General features: G+C 40.5%; 2 protein-coding genes and 1 long non-coding RNA gene across 3 annotated transcripts in view; 2 read left to right on the top strand and 1 right to left on the bottom strand.

The window, feature by feature from the left end:
• LOC125001222 (NACHT, LRR and PYD domains-containing protein 3-like) overlaps positions 1-19,993 on the top strand; it is a 174,398-nt gene that overhangs the window by 142,518 nt on the left and 11,887 nt on the right. The gene's annotated exons all lie outside the window — the stretch shown is intronic.
• LOC125001076 lies at positions 6,734-8,924 on the bottom strand. Its single transcript, XR_007111487.1, has 5 exons — positions 8,140-8,924; positions 7,935-8,007; positions 7,522-7,600; positions 7,334-7,396; positions 6,734-6,866 (listed from the first exon to the last, which is right to left on the bottom strand). It is a non-coding gene; the product is annotated as an uncharacterized LOC125001076 (long non-coding RNA).
• The window catches only part of LOC125000974 (NACHT, LRR and PYD domains-containing protein 3-like), a 196,079-nt gene continuing 191,712 nt past the window's right edge, over positions 15,627-19,993 (top strand). Inside the window, exon 1 of the mRNA XM_047576792.1 lies at positions 15,627-15,666. The gene's annotated coding sequence lies outside the window, so the exon portion shown is untranslated. The remainder of the gene's footprint in view (positions 15,667-19,993) is intronic.

The raw sequence follows: 19,993 nt of genomic DNA, 5'->3' as shown, positions 1-19,993 counted from the left end.
CACAGCTCTGAGATCAGTCTGACTGAAGCCTGTAAATCACAGAACCATCATTACATTTCGTAACAAGTGCAAATAAATGTATAAAAAATATAAAATATTGAATCTGGTTTTCAAAAATATGGAGAAGTGTATAACATGGAGTGTGAAATGTACAGATATTCACAATCTCACAAGTCCTGTTTTTAAAACTATGAATGTTTCTAGCTGGAGTCTTTGTAAATACTAATTTCCTCTTGTTCTTCACTGTACAGCTGGCAGTCTTTCCAAAGCTCAGAGTGAACAGGACGGTATGTGAGCTGAGAGAGGATGATTCATGATGATCCAGAGGTTGAATCAGCAGCAGCTTGTGTGTAGAGAGACTCTGACTGGACCATGTTACTGGGAGGTGGAGTCAAAAGATTAAACCTGAAGAAAAACTCAATGGCTTATATAAGATTTAATTAATGGGACTTTTAGGTTTTTCCATAAAGGATCATTGAAAGTTGTTATATGGTGAAATCGCTTCTTCTTTCATTATATACTGTGCTTTTTGTCACATATGCTTTTGAAAAGTCTTTCAAATTGTTGATTTTATTATAACTCATACAGATCCGTATTTTGAAATATGGTTTTTCAGGTGTCACTGTTTCTAATTTTGAATTTTACCAAAAATAAACCGGCTGATGTCCGGTTTGTTACCACAGTACGTTTCAGTCTCTCCTTTGAATTTAATAAATATCTGCAGAATCACAGTAACAGAAACAATAAGTTCATCTTTAAGTGATTATTTGCTTCATTTGGTATTAACTCCACAGGTATTTATATTTTGTATGTATATATCTCTACATCGCTGGTTGCCTTTTTGCTGTGTTGATAAATTTTAATAATTTTTACTGTGTATTTCAGTTTTACATTGTATCATAAACTACATCTCCTTGACAGCATTTTTATCTACTTATAGTACTTACTTTTAGTTCATTTTCTTGTTTGCACTTTCACCTGTCATTAAAGGGCGTGCGATTTGTCCCTGTCCTCTTTCCCTAATGAATGGTCCTGTAATAGTTTTCATGTTTTACAGTGCATCTTCTAGATTCCATTTGCAGTGTATATCCTAGTTTCCAATTTTTACTGTACATTTCTTTGTGTCTATTTTTTTACAGTGGCATGTATTAATTTTGATTTTGTGTAATGCAGCTCATAGTTTCCATTTTTTAGAGTGCATCTCGTAGATAACATTTGTTCCATTTTATGTTGGGAGCTATCGGTAGTTCCTTGCTGTGACCACCGGATGGGAGTATAACACTCTTCAGTCTCTGCTGACATATTATCTGTGGTCACATATCAAATCATTATCAGACTTATCAGTGTTACTGGATGTGGACAGTTGTACTGACAGTGACCACTGGTGGGCGGTGATCGTTTCTCTTTGTTGTTATTAACATAAATCATGTAGTTCATCGGTTCACCGCCAGATGGAGATAAATCTCTGTTACAGGCCATTTTAATGTTGAAGAAGAAGAAACCAGAAGTAGGGAACAGGTGTTAATTAACCTGATTAGTGTTAAGTTAGCAACGTAACTTTGGTCTCAAGTAAACGTGTTGTTTTTGTGAAAAATGAAATAATTTAATTTATTTACTTCATCCCAAATAAACTGGTTTGAGAATTAATTTAATATTAACACGGTTCAGGTAAACACGACATTACAAATATTTATCTACTATTTTAAACGACGTGTCATCAGTGTAACATGGAGAAGAAATGTGAACATGTCCATATAAAACCAAAGCAGGAGCCTCCAGTTCTTCATGGTAAAGTCATCTTTTTGTTTCCTTGTTTGTGTCTGACCAGCAGTCTGCAGCCTGAAGACACTCAGTTTATCATAGAAATCACAGGTGGACACGCAACGTTTTATATTTCAAGCCTGGAACAACAGAGATGTGCATTTTTATTTAAATGTAAATGATGTGAAATGAAGAACAGTGACGTGATGTGTGTTTACTGCAGGTGGAGAACATGCTGATGGATCACCACAACCAGAGCAGCCCTCAGGACGACACCACGACAAGAACCTGGACGGGAGGATCTGAGGGGAAAGATTCAGGTGGAGAAATCCCTCCTGAGAAAATCTAAATGTCAACCAGAAATCCTGATGAACAACAAACAACATTAAAGAAACTGTAGAGTGAAGAAGAACATTAGAAACCAGGTCCCTGCTCCTCTCCAGTGTAAAAGCTCCTCCTCATGTTAGTACATGTTTTCATATTATATCACTGTATGTACTCTAAGTAGCTTAGTTTTCATTCATCTTTCTGTATATTTTAGCTTTGTAGGAATTAAGTAATGAACTCATTTCATTTTGAATAGTTTTTTAATCATATTTTCATAAATCTGAAATGTTTTCCTTGTTGAGTGCCTCAAACATTTGATGCTGTAACTAATCAGACGTTGTGTGTAAACTCTTGTTGTTTTGCTCCAAAGAATCTGTCACACTTGAAAAGTTGTGCAGTTATTTTCATATTTAATAAAAGTCAGAAAAAGCTGCTGGATGTGTTTCTGTGGCTTTAAAGTGTTCAGGTCTTTGATAATGTTGAGATTCAGGAATATGTCCAGTGAAGAAAAGATTTAATTTATAGATGAAACTCTAAGAAGATTTCTTCTGCTCATGTGAATCTAAATCAAAGTTAAACTAAAGATCTCCAGATGAACTCAAAGAGCTGTGGCTGTTAGAAGGTTCAGACATTTGGAGGTGGAGGGTTAGTGGCTGTAAAAACACTGAGAGACTGTGTCTTCAGTCTTCAGCTGCTTCACTGGTCCAACACTCAAAGCTTCTCCAGAGTCCAGAGGAGAGTCTGAGGTTGAGAGTCTTCAGGTTGAGGGAGTCACTGACTGAACGGCTCAGTGAGTCGGGAGTTGAATCAAGAGCTGAACCGCTCCTCGGAGGGGCGGAGTCTGAGAGAGGCGGAGCCAACTTTTTTATTTTTTCCAAAATTTGAAATAGTTCCCCAAAATCAGATGACAAATATACCAAAAAAATGATGGTAAAGTGTGAGAAAGTGGCTCAGGAAGCAAGGAGAAGGGTTGGGGGTATAGAGGTTGTGGGTTCAAGTCCCACAGAGACTTGTTTTGTTTTATTTTACAATGACAAGCATACAAGCTTATTTATAAAACCTGGTCTCGAACCCGCAACCTCCAGATTTGGAGGCTGTTTCTCAAGTTAAAATATAAAATTTTAACTTCTATTCCTGGTTGAAGTGGCCAAAAGTTGAAAAAGGAAGGTATTTAGTGTCGAGGTAAAGTAAAGGGTTTGATATCGGGAGGTCGGGGTTCAGGTCCCGACCTTCACATTTTCCTGAGATTTTCACATCCGAACCGTCAACTCCTGACTCAAATGACTGGGACGAGTCAGATGAACGAGTCTTTCTCTGAAACCACTCAGGTGGTGAGGGCCGTCCTTCCTCTGGGTGAGGAGGACTTCCTTCAAGTCACTGTCTGACCTGGAGCTGAACACACAACCTCCAAAACTTCACCACCACACCTGAGAGACACGGTGGACGGCACACAAACGTCCTTTTAAAGCCTCACACTGATGTTTCACCACAAAACCACCAGTTTAACAACAGGGACAAAATATTAGGAACAAAAATAATCACTCTTTAGTTTGATAAAAAGATTTTATTTTACCATAAAAAAACAACAAATCACATTTTAATACAGTTTCCTGTGAGGAGTCACTGTGGAAGAACATTTTATCATTTAATCAAAATAACTGTGTCCACAGAAAGTGAGTCTTAGTTTCTCTGCTGTTTCTGAGGTGACTGTGCTGACCTGAAGTCAGAAGGTTTCTCTGTGAAGCTCATGATGAGACCAGCTCTGAGGAAAGGTTCAGGATGAGAAGGAGACCAAGTCAGACCACGACTCATCTTCAGTTTTCACCTGGAAACTCATCTGAAAAATAAAAAGAAGGACGACACGTCCTGGATTCACACGTGAAAAATGACTGAACTCAGTCTAAATGATGTGAACACACACAAACAAACTAGAGGAGGAGGTTCCATGTGGAGTCAACCTCAGACCTTCATCATTTGTTCCTGTTGAAGAGTTAACGTACATGATGGAAAGTCCAAAATATTAGAGACACTGTTTATCTAATTATAGCTGCTTTTACAGAAGGAGCCTCAACATTTTAACTCATAGACCAACTCCTTCTACATTATTGTCTGTGAAGGTTCTCAGTCATCCAGGTCATGGTAATCCAAACAAAGCGTTGAACAAGGTCAGCTGGACTTGCAGAATTTCTTGAAGACGTCAGTCTTGACTCCTGTCCCCAAGAAGTTTCAACACCATTCACACCTTGAGCCTCCAGGTTCCCACTGACAACAGCTTCATCAGAGCTCTATTCATAGGGTAAGTAGCCTAGGCACACAGTTCCCCCCATTCAAGGACAGGTAAGTACCAGACATTATGGAAATTAGTGACCCCAGTTTCTGGTCAAGCAAGTTTCGGGTGGGTGGTACCCACAGAGTTTATTCATATTTAAACCTCAATTTCCCACTAGTTTATCAGAACTGAAGAAGCTACTCGGATGAGTGGAGAAACGTCTTCAAGAAATTCTACAAGTCCAGCTGACCTTGTTCAACGCTTTTTTGGATCTTCTACATTATTCTTCTTATTTACACACAGATACGAACTAAATGTTCAAGTTTCTGTTGGACGACACATTATATGTTTTCAGTTTTCTTTATATTTCCGCAGCACATTTAAACAAAGCTCCCTCTGATCTTAAAAATCACCCATGTTTCTATCATTTGAGATTATCAGTAACAGACTGAACTGACAGGTTTGTTTCTACAGTGAACACTTCAACAGCTTTGTGCATTAGATTCTTTAATTGTTGATAAAATACAGAAAAACGTCTTTAAATCAACTTTAATTTTGTCAGTTAATTATTTTTCTAAATGCAGCTGGATTTAACCAAAGAATCTAAAATGTCCGATTTGTCCTGAACGCAGCGGACTGAGTGGAAACAGCTGATCAGCAACACGTTGCCTCTGTCCGCGTGTTTCTTTCACGTTTCTCCAGTGAGTTGATCAACTGTGACTTAGTGGTGAACACTGAGACTGAGAGGAAGCAGCAGGTCAGTCTGCAGAGTCTGTTTTGACTCTTTAACCAGTGAATTGATGAGTCAGAGGCAGGAGGAGGCTCACTGCTCTGAAAACACACTCACCTGCGCAGGTGAACGCAGCCTGTTGATCAACACAAACACTGACACCAGACTAAAGGAGAGGAACCAGAGAAACGGTTTTACCTTCAGCAGCAGGAGGAGGAGGAGGAGGAGGAGTGATGAAGCTCAAATAAATCAGAGTTCCTCCTGATCCTGAACGATTTAATGAACCCAGAGGACAGGAAGTGTTTTTAAACTATCACCATCACTGCCCTCCAGTGGTCAGTGTCAGAAACTACAACTGTCCACATCCACTAACACTGATCCTCAAAGAGACTTTATGACTCATTTAGTGAGAAGAGAAAACCCAGTAGAGAAGGATGAGCTGGTTCTGAGGCTGGTGATCTAGAAATCTAAGGACAAACTTCCTTTGGTTAAACCTTGTGAATAGCTCAGTGAGGAGAGACGTCCTAGTAACTCCTCCTTGTTCTCAGGTCATAGGTTCAACTCTAGACTACTGACATCTTTCTGTTGTTGCATCTGAGGGAAGTGAACAATGAACACAACAACAAAAAGCTGCATATCCAGGTTGAAGAGTAGCTCAATGAGATCAGCTGTGGTTCTGTCTCTCAGTCTGAAACCAGTGGATCAAATCCAGAGCTCTGCTTTCTACATTTTATTCTGTAAGTGACAGAGGAAAAACTAAAATGCTTTTAAAGTTTAAAGCATTGCAGTGTCTCTGGGGTCGTGGCTCATGATGTTAAGTCTTTCCTCAGAGCTTCTGACGGTTTGGGTTCAAGCCCTGGATGGTTCAGTCCATTTTAAATATTAATACCAAGATGAAAGACTGAAAAGATGCAAAAGTAAATGCGTTGTTGTCTCTGGTTCAGTGGTTCAAGTGGTTAGAGTCTTCCTCTAAGGACTGGGAGGTTGTTGGTTTGATCCTTGGACAGTTTACTTTTTATTTTAATGTCCAACATCCAGAGAAAAGACAAAAAAACCCGGATATAATCTGAACGCAGCAGCTTTTCTCTGGTGGCCTAAGGTGTTAGGTCAGTTCATTAATGTTCTAGAGACATGTGTTCAATCCCCCATGAGAACTTTTAGATTTAATCAGCCACAGAAACAAACAGAAAAGCTCCAGGAAGAGTGAAAACATTTGTGGTCAGATAGCTCAGGCTGGTAGAGGACTTCTTGGAGGTTCAGAAGATGTGGGTTCAAATCTTATTGTAGTCTATGAATTTTAGAGTCCAACACTCAAAGTAGAGACTGAAAAGCTCCAAGAAAGACCAGGAACATGTGGACAAACAGCTCAGACTGTTAGAAGAGTCTATGGTGAGTGTGACGTCATGGGTTCAAATCTTATGACAGTCGTGACTTTTGAAGATCAACACCCAAAGAAACTGATGGAAAATGTTTATGAAAGACTAGAAACCTGCAGTTAAATAGCTCAGAGAGTTGAATGAGTGGTTGAAACTTTTTAAGTCATGGGTTCAAATCTTATGACAGTCGAGACTTTTAAAGTCCAGGTTCCAAAGTGACGATGACAAAAGCGCTCAGAGAGAAGGTCCAAGTGTGAAGGGTTCTCGGTGGCGTGTGGTGGTTCAACCGCGGCTGGAAGTCGCAGGAGATTGGTTCGAATCCCACCTGTTGTCGGGGGCCTGGATCATCGGAGTGGGTCCTGTGGTAGCAGGCGCGGGGGGGGCCGTGTCCTCCCCGTGGTTTCTGAGAGGTAGAAGGACTGGGTTATGTCTCCCATAACTAAGAGCAGCTGGAGTTTTACAGTGAGGGGGGAGGAGTCAGCAGAGAGGAGGAGCTAGTGGGTTAATGGGAGGAGTCAAATTAGAGGTGGGAGGAGCCAGGTGCAGTAGGGGAGTGGTTAGTGGGAGGAGCCAGGGTCAGGTGGGGAGGGGTTAATGTAGGCGGAGGAGTCAGTCGAGAGGAGTGGCTAGTAGGTTAATGGGTGGAGTCAGTGTGTGGTGGGAGGAGTCAGGGACAGTGTGGGAGGGGTTAGGCTTAGTGGGTGGAGTCAGCATAGGGGGAGGGATTCATGGGAGGAGTCTGCAGAGGGTGGAGGGCCTTCATTATCTCTTTGCCACCGCACGTGGAAAAGCTGTGGGGGTCCAGTACAAACATACAAACCCTCCAAACAGAGGGACAGATATAAATAATCTATAAAAAATATACGTTACCTGTAGCGTGAAGATCCTCCTCTTCACGTGAAGTCCTGGAAACCATCATGGCCACGTCTCCTCCTGGAGAGATTAGAACAAAACATGTTAGTCTACAATTGTCAAACAATATGACATAAAATAAATGTCTACTAGCAGCAGGAGTTACAAGTTACAAAAGCTCTAAATGATAATTTGATATACGATACCTTCAGGGTGTTCTTGAGAAGTTCCTGTTCTTCAGGTGAAGTCTTAGAAACCATCATGGCCGTGTCTCCTCCTGATGTTCTGGAGTGATAGAAGTAGGAGGTTAGAACAAAACCAACAACATTTACTAATGTATACATTACTATTATTACTATTTTATTACTACCTGTTACTCTACTATTATACATTACTATTATTACTATGTCATTACTACCCGTTACTCTACTATTATACATTACTATTATTACTATTTTATTACTACCTGTTACTCTACTATCATAAAATAGTAATAGAGTATATATAAAAAAACTCTATGAGCAGGAGTTTTACTGTGGAGGAAGCCATCTTGGATCATTGTGATTTGTTCTAATGACTCATGTTAAATGAGTTTTAATAGTAATGTAACATACTCTACTTATAGGCTGTTGTTGTTGTCTAGTTCCTGTTGTTTGGGTGAAACCATCATGGCCGTGTCTCCTCCTGATGTTCTGGAGTGATAGAAGTAGGAGGTTAGAACGAAACCAACAACATTTAGTAATGTCACTAGATTATTACCATCTGTTACTGCCATGAATAAGTAAAAGTACAGTATGTGAGAAAAATGTCCTAATACGTAATACCACTGTGGTCTGTGAGGGTGGAGGCCGTGTCCCCTCCCAATGTTCTGTTGTTGGAACTTCTATGGTCCGACACGTGGAGATCAGATGCAGCACTTCCTGCCACCCAGGTGCTCGTTCAGGGCATCAATGACGTGGTCCCACAGCTGCTCTCTCAACGTCCGTCAGTCTCCACTGTAAAATTCAGCCGACTCAGACAACTCCACATCTGGCTCAGAGGAAATAAAGGAAATAAAAATGTCTCTAATAAATGTCAGGTCACTTACAAATGAATCATTTTTAATGAATGAACTCATTAGTACCCACAGTGGAGACTTCACTCTACTAACTGAAACCTGGCTGGGTAAAAATGGAAGCGACTATAACAAAGCAATCAAACAAGCTAGACGATCGTCCTTTTCTAAAATTATCAATGAAAACATTAATAATAGTAAAGTGCTTTTCTCCACTGTTGACAGACTTGTTAACCCACCATCCACCATTCCCTCCGAAATGTTGTCCTCAGAAAAATGTGATTAATGTGCTTCTTTCTTTAACAACAAAATCATCACTATCAGACAAAACATTAGTTCCCTAAAATCAGACTCAGAAAAATGAATCTTAAATCTTTGCACTGGTTCCTGTTAGAACAAGAATCAATTTGAAAATACTGCTCCTGGTTTATAAAGCAGCTCAGTTCATCACAGATATGCTCATCACTTACACCCCAGCAAGAACACTTCAGTCAACAGGCAGTGGCCATTTACTCGTCCCTGGCACCAGATCCAAAGAAGGGGAGGCAGCTTTTAGTGGATATGCTCCACAAAAATGTGCTCCATAAATATTATGGAATTATTATGGAAAATTAGCTCTGAATTGTCAAATTCAGAAATGACTGCTTCTAAAATAAAAAGAAAAATAGCGTCTGCACATATTTAAATGTTCAACAGATGGTGACAATAAACCAAACTTATTTTTGTCCAGTTAACCTGAAACATGAACGTTATGATATTAGAAGTCTGAAATTTGTAGTTTAATGTTACTTTCCATGTGTAGATACATTTTGCTTTACATAGGGAGGTGTTTCATTTCATGTTTTCTGTCTTCAATGTGCAAATAAACAAATTAAATCAATGCAACAGAAAAAAGATGTGTAACATTAAAAGGTGTAAATCCATGAAACAACTGAGAAACAGAAATGAAATGATGTAAAACACTTAATAGATTTGAAAATAGATTTTAAGATAAATTATTAGTCAATAATTATGAACAAAGGGGTATTGATGAACGTGTTATTGGTTTTTCTTTCTGTTTTATTTAAGGTAGTTGACAGGTAGGTGACTTTAATTTAACTTTACATTATTTTAATATATAAAAATGTTTTGCCAACATACTGAACTTATACTTAACATGAAAATCAAAGTTAAAGAGACATGAAGTCAACTACTGCTGCTTGATTAAAGACTAAAGGTTTGTTGAGAGAATACCAGAGAATTAAAACGTTAAACAAAACATCCCAACTTTAGTCTTTCATCATGGAGCAGTGTCTGTCTCTGTGTCTCTTTAGTTGTGGTTTCCTGTTGTTACTTGATTCTCATCATCACATTTCCAGCTGGTGGTGTTTTAGGGACAGAGGAACATGACGTCCTGGCCTTCTTCACTAAACTGGTTTGGATGGTATCAATGGATTTGAATGTTTTGTGAAATGATTTCACTGGTAAATGTCTGAGTTGAAGGATTTCAGGTGAACTCAGAGAAATAAACATTGACATTCAGTCTCATTCATTCACAGATTCAAATTACCCAAATGTTTGTTCCATGTGCTCCATCCACACCTGTCCAGGTAGGAGGCCAGACTGGCAAACAGGAAGTGGACGATTCCAACTAGATTTAGGGAAGGGGGAGGTGGACTGTACCAAGTGAGGTATTGTAGCAGGGGTGTTGGACATTACATGCATTCACACAGTTTATATTCATTAATGATGATAATTTCCTACTTGCTGATGACAATGTCAATCAGTATTTGATCGTATGTGAAATCAAAGAAGAATCCAAGATAATAAAATCTGGTTATTTTGTATTTATTTTATACCTAATCTCCCTCAAAGGATTGAGAGGTTATTGGTTTGATCCTTGGCAAGTTGTAGAAGTTGTTGATATTTAACAGCAAGAGACTAATAATAACTCAGCTAATAATTTACATTTAAGTAAAGTTACAACCATAAATAAATAAATAAATACATGTGTTGCCAGTCTCTAAACACAGACCAGTAAAGCCTTTTATCGCCTTCTTGTGGCCATAAAGTGTAACTACAGAGCAATTGGTGTAAAGTTAGAGAGACTGCATATAGGTTTCACTTCCGGTTAAAACAATTTATAAACAATAAAACACAAAATATTAGCTTACAAAATATGATATTATATGTCAAACGGACTAAACTACAATTCGTGTGTGTATATATAAAATTACATATAATTATTATCTTATTTAAGACGACAGTGTGCCCTAAAATAGAGAAACGTTTAGCCGAGCTAGCGGTAGAGCTAACCAGCTTCCCCATTGTCACTGACAGTATTTTCTTTATTTCTTTAAAATAAGCGGACAGTTTTTCAACTCACATTTCAAAAATTATTCTCGCACAGCATCAAATATCTCCTTTATTTCAATGATTAATTTAGTCGTGCATCGCTGTCACTTCTATTTATCTTGATGGTAGCGGATTAAATTTGCTAAACGGGAACATGTAACGTTAAGTAGCAGAAGTGTTACAGCTTCGGTCTGTTATTATGAGACTTATTTTATATGATGCGAAACCATGAGAAGAATGAGATTTGTATTTAACAGTTGTAGACACCGTTAATTCGAGGGCTCAATTCTGTGAAATGATGAAATATCCGCTGTAATTAGCGCTAGTTAGCCTAGCCTAGCTTGGGGTACTCACTCGCTCTGGTTATTTTTGTGCGGACTCACATACTGTCATTACATTGGAAGTGTTAAGTTCACAGTAATGCATACGATTAGTACTTCCGGTCAACAAAATAAAACTAAAAAGCGAAATAACTGCGCACCGCGATGAGGAAACTAAATACTCAGGATAAAAATAAACTACCCTAAAATAAAACTCTTGGAAGAAGGACTGTTATTATTTTTACATCACATTTACATATTTAAAATAAAATGCTGTTAAAATATGTGCGCTTGATATAAATAATAAATAATGTTTGAATTATGAACTCCAGTGCAGAAAGAGTATGGAAATGAATTATGATTATGTATATTATCATAATTTTTATGTTAAATGTTCAAATGTTAAAATGATATTTTCTCATGTTTGGTCTCTGATTGGTTTGTGATCAATGCATCGGTTTATATCAGTGGTGCATGACATATTATGGTTTACTTTATTTGGCATTTTCAATGAGCATGTATTTCCATGTCAAGGTTTCTCTTAGCCACAGCCTATAATTCGGAAAATAAAAATAAATTGTCCTTAATTATTCAGTGATAATTCAGGTCAAAAGGTTGAATAATATCAAACTAGAAAGATAAATAAAATAAAAAATGATAGACGACAATTGAGGTTGATTGATGAGGTTGTTTGTTCACTGCCCTCCGGTGGCCACAGTTTGTAACTACACCTACGTCTTCTGAAGTCGTTACACCCGAAGTATTGGGGTCAATAACTGTATAGAGTGAGTGAGTTTCAACATTGGGCAGTTTCACAAGTGACTCCTGTCCAACACTCAGCGGGAAGCTGATAAATCAATGGTTCAATCAACAGAAAATCCAGCAGCATCAGTTCAGACAGTTGATTAGTTGTTGAAGTCATTGATCAAACATCTTTTATTCTTTATCCTCAGCTCTGAAGTCCAACCCCTCCCAGCTGATACATGTGGATCTGTATAAAGACGCCTCATCTCAGAAGGATTCAGATGTGAAGCTCGATCTAGTGAAGAGTCCTGAGTATAGACTGTGAGGTGAGTAGAGTTGCTTGTTTTAGTCGTAGTGTAGTAAACACAGTTGGTATCAAAGCAAAGATGCTTTTGTGTTTCCTGTAAACCTGCAGCTGTTTTCCTCAGTGATTCATCCTGAAGCTTGTTGTGTTGATGTTTTTCAGGAAATAAATCTGGATTCCAGCTGAGTCCTGATGATCCAGAGGTTAAATCAGAGATGATGCAGGAGGTCATGTGACCAGTCCATCTTCAAGTGTAGTCTAGCGCGATGGGGATTTAAGAGCATTATGGGATATAATACAAGAGTTTCAGCTCACACAGTTCAAAGCACTTATTATTATACTTTACTGAAATTTCAGAAATATCACTTTTATTGTGGGAAAACGTGTAATGGAAACGCAGCTATTGATGATTGTGTATATTTATGTTCCAACTATAATCTAAAGTGTACCTGCTCTTCTGTGTTTACTGTAGGTTCCAGTTATTTTACACTTTAAAAAGGAGTGGGTTCATTCAGAGCATCTGCTTTATGTTTCATCTGCTTTACTCTTCACTGACTGGTCACAGGAACTTTATGTAAAGATGTCTGGAAAGTAGATTTAAGGACACAGAACCCTTCAGAAAAATGTTGTAAAAGGGGAAATTTTAATGTAAATTATGTGAAAATAGAGGGATTAATGTCACTTTGAGGTTTTCCATCAGGATAAATGCTGAAACATTGTTTGGTATATGGTTAAGTTTCTTCTTGTCCTACTTTAAAATCCAACTTGTTACAGAACATTTTGAAATGTCTTTCAAACTATTGATTTTATTATAACTCATACAGATGTGAAACTTTAGATTTATTTCTGAATTTTGAAACAATGTCATTCATGTGTCACTGTCTGTAATTCTGGATTTTACCGAAACGTTAATAAACCGGCTGATGTCCAGTTTGTCTCTCCTTTGAATTTAATAAATACCAGCAGCAGAAACAAGAAGTTCATCTTTAAGTGATCATTTGCTTTTTTAACTTCAGTAACACTGGATCAGTCAGGATCTGACCTAATCTGATTGAATCTGTTCTAACTTTGGACTTTTACAGTGTAAAAGTGTAAAGATCAGTCTACTTATTTTTCTTGTTGGCATTTTTACAGTGTGTCTGTGTCCTCTTCCCCTCGCCTCTGCAGATGTGGTGAGTGAGATCTGGGAGTCCCAGATCAGTGTCTCCAGAGAGACAGCACACTGTCCCTTCTTCTTCTTTCTAGGGAGGGACGACCCTCCCTCCCTCCTTCCTGCACCCCCTCCTACAGAGAGTCTGGGTGGAAGAGGTGAACCTCATCCTGGTGGCTCTGAGTTGGCCCCAGATGACTTGGTTCTCAAATGATTGCCTCCCTCCTACAGGGACATCCCTGGGAGCTCCCCCGTCGACGGGACCTTCTGTCCCAGACCCGAGGGACTCTCTTCCACCCTTTTCCCCAGAGGCTCAGGCTTTGGGCCTGGTCCCTGAGAGGGCCGGGTTGCTCGCCATGGGGCTGCCCCAAACGGTGGTTAGCACTCTGCAGGGAGTCCGGGCTCCATCAACTCAGGCAGCATATGCCTATCGTTGGGGAGTCTTTGAGTCATGGTGCAATAAGAGGCAGGTGGATCCCCTCTCTTGCACTGCTACTGACATACTCCAGTTCCTACAGGAACTACTGGAGGCTGGCAGGTCTCCCTCAACTCTTAGGGGAATGGTGGCAGCCATAAAGGCAGCCCGTGTGGGGCCATGCAAACTGGCAATAGGTTGCTGCGACCTGATTGCACAGTTCCTCAAAGGGGCAGGTAGGGTGACTCCTTATCACAGGGGCCTTCTATCCCCCCATGGGATTTGGAGGTGGTGCTGTCAGTATTGCAGCATGAGCCATTTGAACCCCTGGAAACAGTGGAGCTGAAACGACTTTCTCTCAAGGTGGCATTCTTATTGGCGATTGTGTCAAAGGACTGGGAGAACTCCAGGCCCTTTAGGTCCATGAGGATTGCTGCCGCATCTTGGCGAGTGATGCTGGCGTGGTGTTGCGCCCAAACCCTGCATTCCACCCAAACGTCTGGTCAAACTCCCCTGCCAGTCGGTCCATGGAGTTGCACCCCCTCAACCCTACCCAGGATGGTGAGGCAGGGCAGATTGACTGGCCACTGCTGTGCCCTGTCAGGGCCCTAAGGATTTATATCCAAAGAACACGTGCCCACAGAGTGACAGACCAGCTCTTTGTCTGTTACAGACCCAACTGCCTTGGACAGCCAGTCTCAAAATCAAGGTTTTCGCATTGGGTTGTGAGTAAAATCCATAAGTCCTATGAAATGGCATGCAGGCCGGCCCCAGTGGGGGCGCGGGCACACTCCACACGGGGCCTCGCCACTTTTTGTGCTTTGTGGTGAGGTGCCTCTTTGTTGGAGATTTGTACGGCGGCCTCTTGGTCGACCTCATCCACCTTTATTAGGAACCTACTGCATAAATATAGCAGCTGGCACTACATTCGCCGAGTATGTGTTGGGCTCTAGTCAGTCGGACATGGCACTAGGCTCCATGCCTCCGTAACCAGGGCTCTGTTACAGAGTGGCCAGTTGAGACTTCACTTACTTACATGGCCTTAGCATCTTGCGGGGCCAGGGTAGCCTTGGTTGCGTCCTACACCTTGGCTCATGGGGGATGCAACGTCATACCACTGTACAGGGTTGCACTTCTTTCCCTTATTTGAGCACATGTGGTAGCACTCTTTTGGCAGTGACGTCTCATTCGAACTCAACTGCCATGTTAGGCTCCCGTGGGAGGAGTCTGTCTTGGTTCCTCGCGACGTGTCTTACAGAGTCCCCATATGTATGGAATATGTAGGGTGGAGAGATAGTCTCAATACGATAGAGAACAGATGGTTACATTGTAACCCAGGTTCTCTGAGTGGAGAGACTAATTCTCCACCACATGGCCGCTCCAGAACATGTTCCAATCAAGGTTAACCACAGAGGCCACGCATGCATAGGGGCTATATAGCCACAGGTGTAATTAATGGGCGGCCACCACAGGTGGTGTCGTCTTAAAGAGTAATCCACGTCAGCTGCCCCTGTGGGGGTCAGTCCCCATACATATGGAATATGTAGGGTGGAGAAATAGTCTCTCCACTGTTGGGTTTTAAGGGGTTAAGTAAGGCCATAGAAACTCACTGACACATGAGAGGCAGTGCTCCTCCCTTTGGATGGGTGGAGTCTAGGTAGAATAAGGTCACTGTATGTGCTTGAAGGGCGGCTTTTGTTTTTTTATTACCCCTAAGGTGGATTGACTGAAGTCTCAGCGCTGAAATCAATACTTATTCTCTGTGCACCAAATAAATATCCTAAACGTGAGAAATTGTTGCGTGATTTGTGCGTAGATGGACGATCATTTCCAAAAGCTATAAAGATCCTGGGCTGAAAGAGAGGAAAATATCCTCCTTCGACACCACTCAGAGAACCTGGGTTAAAATTTAACCATCCATTCTGCCTCAATCACAGGTGAACTGACCCTTTAACCAGGAAGTAGCTGACTCACCTGTTCAGTGTTCAGATTGGAGTGGAGTCTTCTTCATCTCTCTGGTTAAATAAACTGTAAGTTTGATTTGTTTAAAGCTTTAACTTTGTCTTCAGTAACTTTAATGTTTGTTTCTGCTCTGTAATGTTTGTAGAAGATGTTCACTTCTTATTTCATTATTAAGTTTGTGTCACTCTGTTTGAAGATCAGTCTACATTATTATTAGATTAATGATTCACTGGAATCAAACAGTATGAAGATCAGATTAAATTAAATTATTAAATCTTCATTAATCTGGATCCAGCCTCAGATTTAAGTCTAAAGTTATTTTCACTTTCACCACCGTTGTGTCGCAGATATTTTTCTCTGTGTCAACTCTGTCTGAAGTTCAAGTCAGTAGTTTATAATGTTTAACTCTTTAATATCAGTTGTCAGCAGCTGAAATCTGAGTCAGAGCTGAAAATACAAATTGTAACTTGTTGTGGTGAAGGCACATTTTTCTCCAATAATCCAGAGTACAATAATATATGAATTCTATTTAAACATACGAAGCAATGCAAAGTGTTGTAAAGTAAATTGAAAGTTGTAAACATGTTCTTTAGTTGTGTTAAACTCTGGACATCTCCAGTCAAATTCAGTGTCGTTGAATGTTAATTATTCTTTGGATGATTTCTTTCCTCTTCAGGTGAAGGTAGAAAGTATGTGTGAGCTGATGTGAATCCAGCAGAATGGATCAGTGTGAGGACAGAGAGGAGGGAGTCCCTCCCTCTAAACCCAATGTGAGAGAATTACTTGAGAGGATCAGGAAGAAGTCTGAGGCTCAGAGGTGAGATGAAGAACTCTCTGTGTGTTGAAAACAACATTAATGTCTTTCCACATTTCACAGCTTAAAACTCCACAATCTCACACACAGCTTCTGTGGCTGGGGACTAAAAGTGACTTTCTCTCTCTTTGTCAGTATCCATCAGACACAAGAACGTAAACCTGAACCTAAACCTGATCCCAGCAGTGTGTCTATGAAGAGTGACTGGTCCATGGTTCAGCCATTAACATTTGACTCCAGAAGGTAAGCTGTGACTAAATTGAAAATGTTGCCATTTTTTGTGTCTTGCTGTGAGGTTTGGATACATGTTCATCATCTTTATTGATGTGTTGTTTGTGTGAATGATATCTGTGTCACAGACAAAGCTTTTTGTAAGTATTGTGTAGTCTGTCACAGTGATGACAAATCCATCCTCATTTGATAAGAATTTAATCATTAAGAAATGGCTGTTAGAAAAAACAATCTGCTGCAATAATTTGGTCTCCTCTTTGTCTGTCAGGATCTATGAGACACCAGGCTACCTTGAATCTAAATCTAAATCTAGATCTACACTCAAACCCAAACCTGATCCCAGCATTGTGTCTATGAAGAGTGACTGGTCCATGGTTCAGCCATTAACATTTGACTCCAGAGGGTAAGTTGTGACTAAATTGAAAATGTTGCCATTTTTTAATTGTGTCTTGTTGTGACTTTTGGGGACATGTTCATCATCTTTATTGTTGTGTTGTTTGTGTGAATGATATCTGTGTCACAGACAAAGCTTTTTGTAAGTATTTTGTAGTCTGTCACAGTGATGAGTCGTCAAAATAACATTCACAAAATCATAAAGTATGTCTTACCTTTGCTGTTTGTGATTAAACGTTATATTCCAGCTCAAAAAAACGCTGCTAATGTCTTCTCCTATGACTCTGAGTCAGTTTGAGATGAATCAGGAAGCTCCCATTTGTTTACATGAAGAGGAAGAGGCTTCTAGGTTGGAGCATATGGAGCATATGGTATTTAGATATTAGATATTTTCCTTTGAGTTTCACAGATGGCCTCCTTTTACACATGATCTGGATGATCTCACATCATGAGAGTCACTGAGAGTCTCCATCAATTAAAAGACCAACAGGAGCATTAAAGAAGAAATGTGTTTTAATGAATGAGGAAACCAGGAGCTGACTGTGGAGATGAATCATTACATGTGTCTGTATCAGTATAGACTTGATATCAGTGTGTTCCAGTGCAGAGTCTATCCTGTGTTTATCTCAGGAGAAAGTGAGAAGAACAAGACGCCATAACCTGAACCTGACTGACTCTGTTATAAGATCAACATTAACATTATTCATCCAAGAGACAAATGGAGCCAGAAGTTATGTCAGAAATCAGATGTAAATACAGTTAGTGACCAAACATCAAGAAGCAAGAGCTGAAAGCTGTTGATTCTCAGTGGGATCAGAAAGAATAATCAACATTAATGACTACAAGGAGTCATCTGATTCACTGTTCACATCCAGATATCACTTCATGGACATTTACATGTTGGTCTCTGTGGACTGATATGATGTGAACTAATTCTGATGATTCATTCACAGAGTGAAGCAGCAGAGTTTAAATGTTCCCAGTGATCAGTCTGTTCATCACCATCAAACACAGCTGGACTCCATATTTAAGGTCTGTATATGGACAACAACTACTTTCCATCATCTCCATGCTGCTCTTTGTAGACCAGTGGACTGGAGGTCTGTCCAACATGGATCTGATGTTTGTCTCCATGATTTCAGTCTGGTTGTCATTCAGATAGTTTTCTGTTCCAGCTCCTGGAGGACAACATTGTGACTTTTGTGAAGAAGGAGCTGAAGAAGATTCAGAGGGATCTGAGTCCAGATTACCCAGAATGCTTAGAGAGTCAGAGGGAGGATGAGGAGGTGTTGGAGGGTGAGGATGAAGAGCAGAGGAGGAGCAGCAGAGAGGCATTTGTGAAGATCACACTGAACTTCCTGAGGAGAATGAAGCAGGAGGAGCTGGTTGATCGTCTGCAGAGAAGTAAGAGGATTTCTATGAACACTGAACCTGATGAATGAATTAAACATTTACTAATGTCTCAAGAGATGGAGCAAATATAACAAACATATCCAAAATGATTTATTCACTGATCTATTTGTTTGTTCCTTCAGAACATTTTGCTGCAGTTTGTCAAGGTGAACTTAAATCTAGTCTGAAGGAGAAGTTCCAGTGTGTGTTTGAGGGGATTGCTAAAGCAGGAAACTCAACTCTTCTGAATGAGATCTACACAGAGCTCTACATCACAGAGGGAGAGACTGCAGAGGTCAATGATGAACATGAGGTCAGACAGATTGAAACAGCATCCAGGAAACTAGACAGACCAGAAACAACCATCAGACCAGGAGACATCTTTAAAGCCCCACCTGGAAGACATGGACCAATCAGAAGAGTGATGACAAAGGGAGTGGCTGGCATTGGGAAAACAGTCTTAACACAGAAGTTCACTCTGGACTGGGCTGAAGACAAAGCCAACCAGAACATCCACTTCACATTTCCATTGACTTTCAGAGAGCTGAATGTGTTGAAAGAGAGAAAGTTCAGCCTGGTGGAACTTGTTCATCACTTCTTCACTGAAACCAAAGAAGCAGGAATCTGCAGGTTTGAAGAGTTCCAGGTTGTGTTCATCTTTGACGGTCTGGATGAGTGTCGACTTCCTCTGGACTTCCACAAGACTGAGATCCTGACAGATGTTACAGAGTCCACCTCAGTGGATGTGCTGCTGACAAACCTCATCAGTGGGAAACTGCTTCCCTCTGCTCACCTCTGGATAACCACACGACCTGCAGCAGCCAATCAGATCCCTCCTGAGTGTGTTGACATGGTGACAGAGGTCAGAGGGTTCACTGACCCCCAGAAGGAGGAGTACTTCAGGAAGAGATTCAGAGATGAGGAGCAGGCCAGCAGCATCATCTCCCACATCAAGACATCACGAAGCCTCCACATCATGTGTCACATCCCAGTCTTTTGCTGGATCTCTGCTACAGTTCTGGAGGATGTGTTGAAAACCAGAGAGAGAGGAGAGCTGCCCAAGACCCTGACTGAGATGTACATCCACTTCCTGGTGGTTCAGACCAAAGTGAAGAAGGTCAAGTATGATGGAGGATCTGAGACAGATCCACACTGGAGTCCAGAGACCAGGGAGATGATTGAGTCTCTGGGAGAACTGTCTTTTGATCAGCTGCTGAAAGGAAACCTGATTTTCTATGAATCGGACCTGACAGAGTGTGGCATGGATATCAGAGCAGCCTCAGTGTACTCAGGAGTGTTGACACAGATCTTTAAAGAGGAGAGAGGACTGTACCAGGACAAGGTGTTCTGCTTCGTCCATCTGAGTGTTCAGGAGTTTCTGGCTGCTCTACATGTTCATCAGACCTTCATCAACTCTTCTGTCAATCTGATGGAAGAACAACAAACAAATTCCTGGAAGTCTAAAATGTTTAACAAACCAAATCTGAAACATCTCCACCAGAGAGCTGTGAACAAAGCCTTACAGAGTCCAAATGGACACCTGGACTTGTTCCTCCGCTTCCTCC

The sequence above is a fragment of the Mugil cephalus genome, chromosome 23, assembly GCF_022458985.1.
Source record: "Mugil cephalus isolate CIBA_MC_2020 chromosome 23, CIBA_Mcephalus_1.1, whole genome shotgun sequence".
NCBI lineage: Eukaryota > Metazoa > Chordata > Actinopteri > Mugiliformes > Mugilidae > Mugil > Mugil cephalus.
The sequence above is the reverse complement of the archived record's forward strand: the minus strand, read 5'-3'. Positions and strand labels throughout refer to the sequence as shown.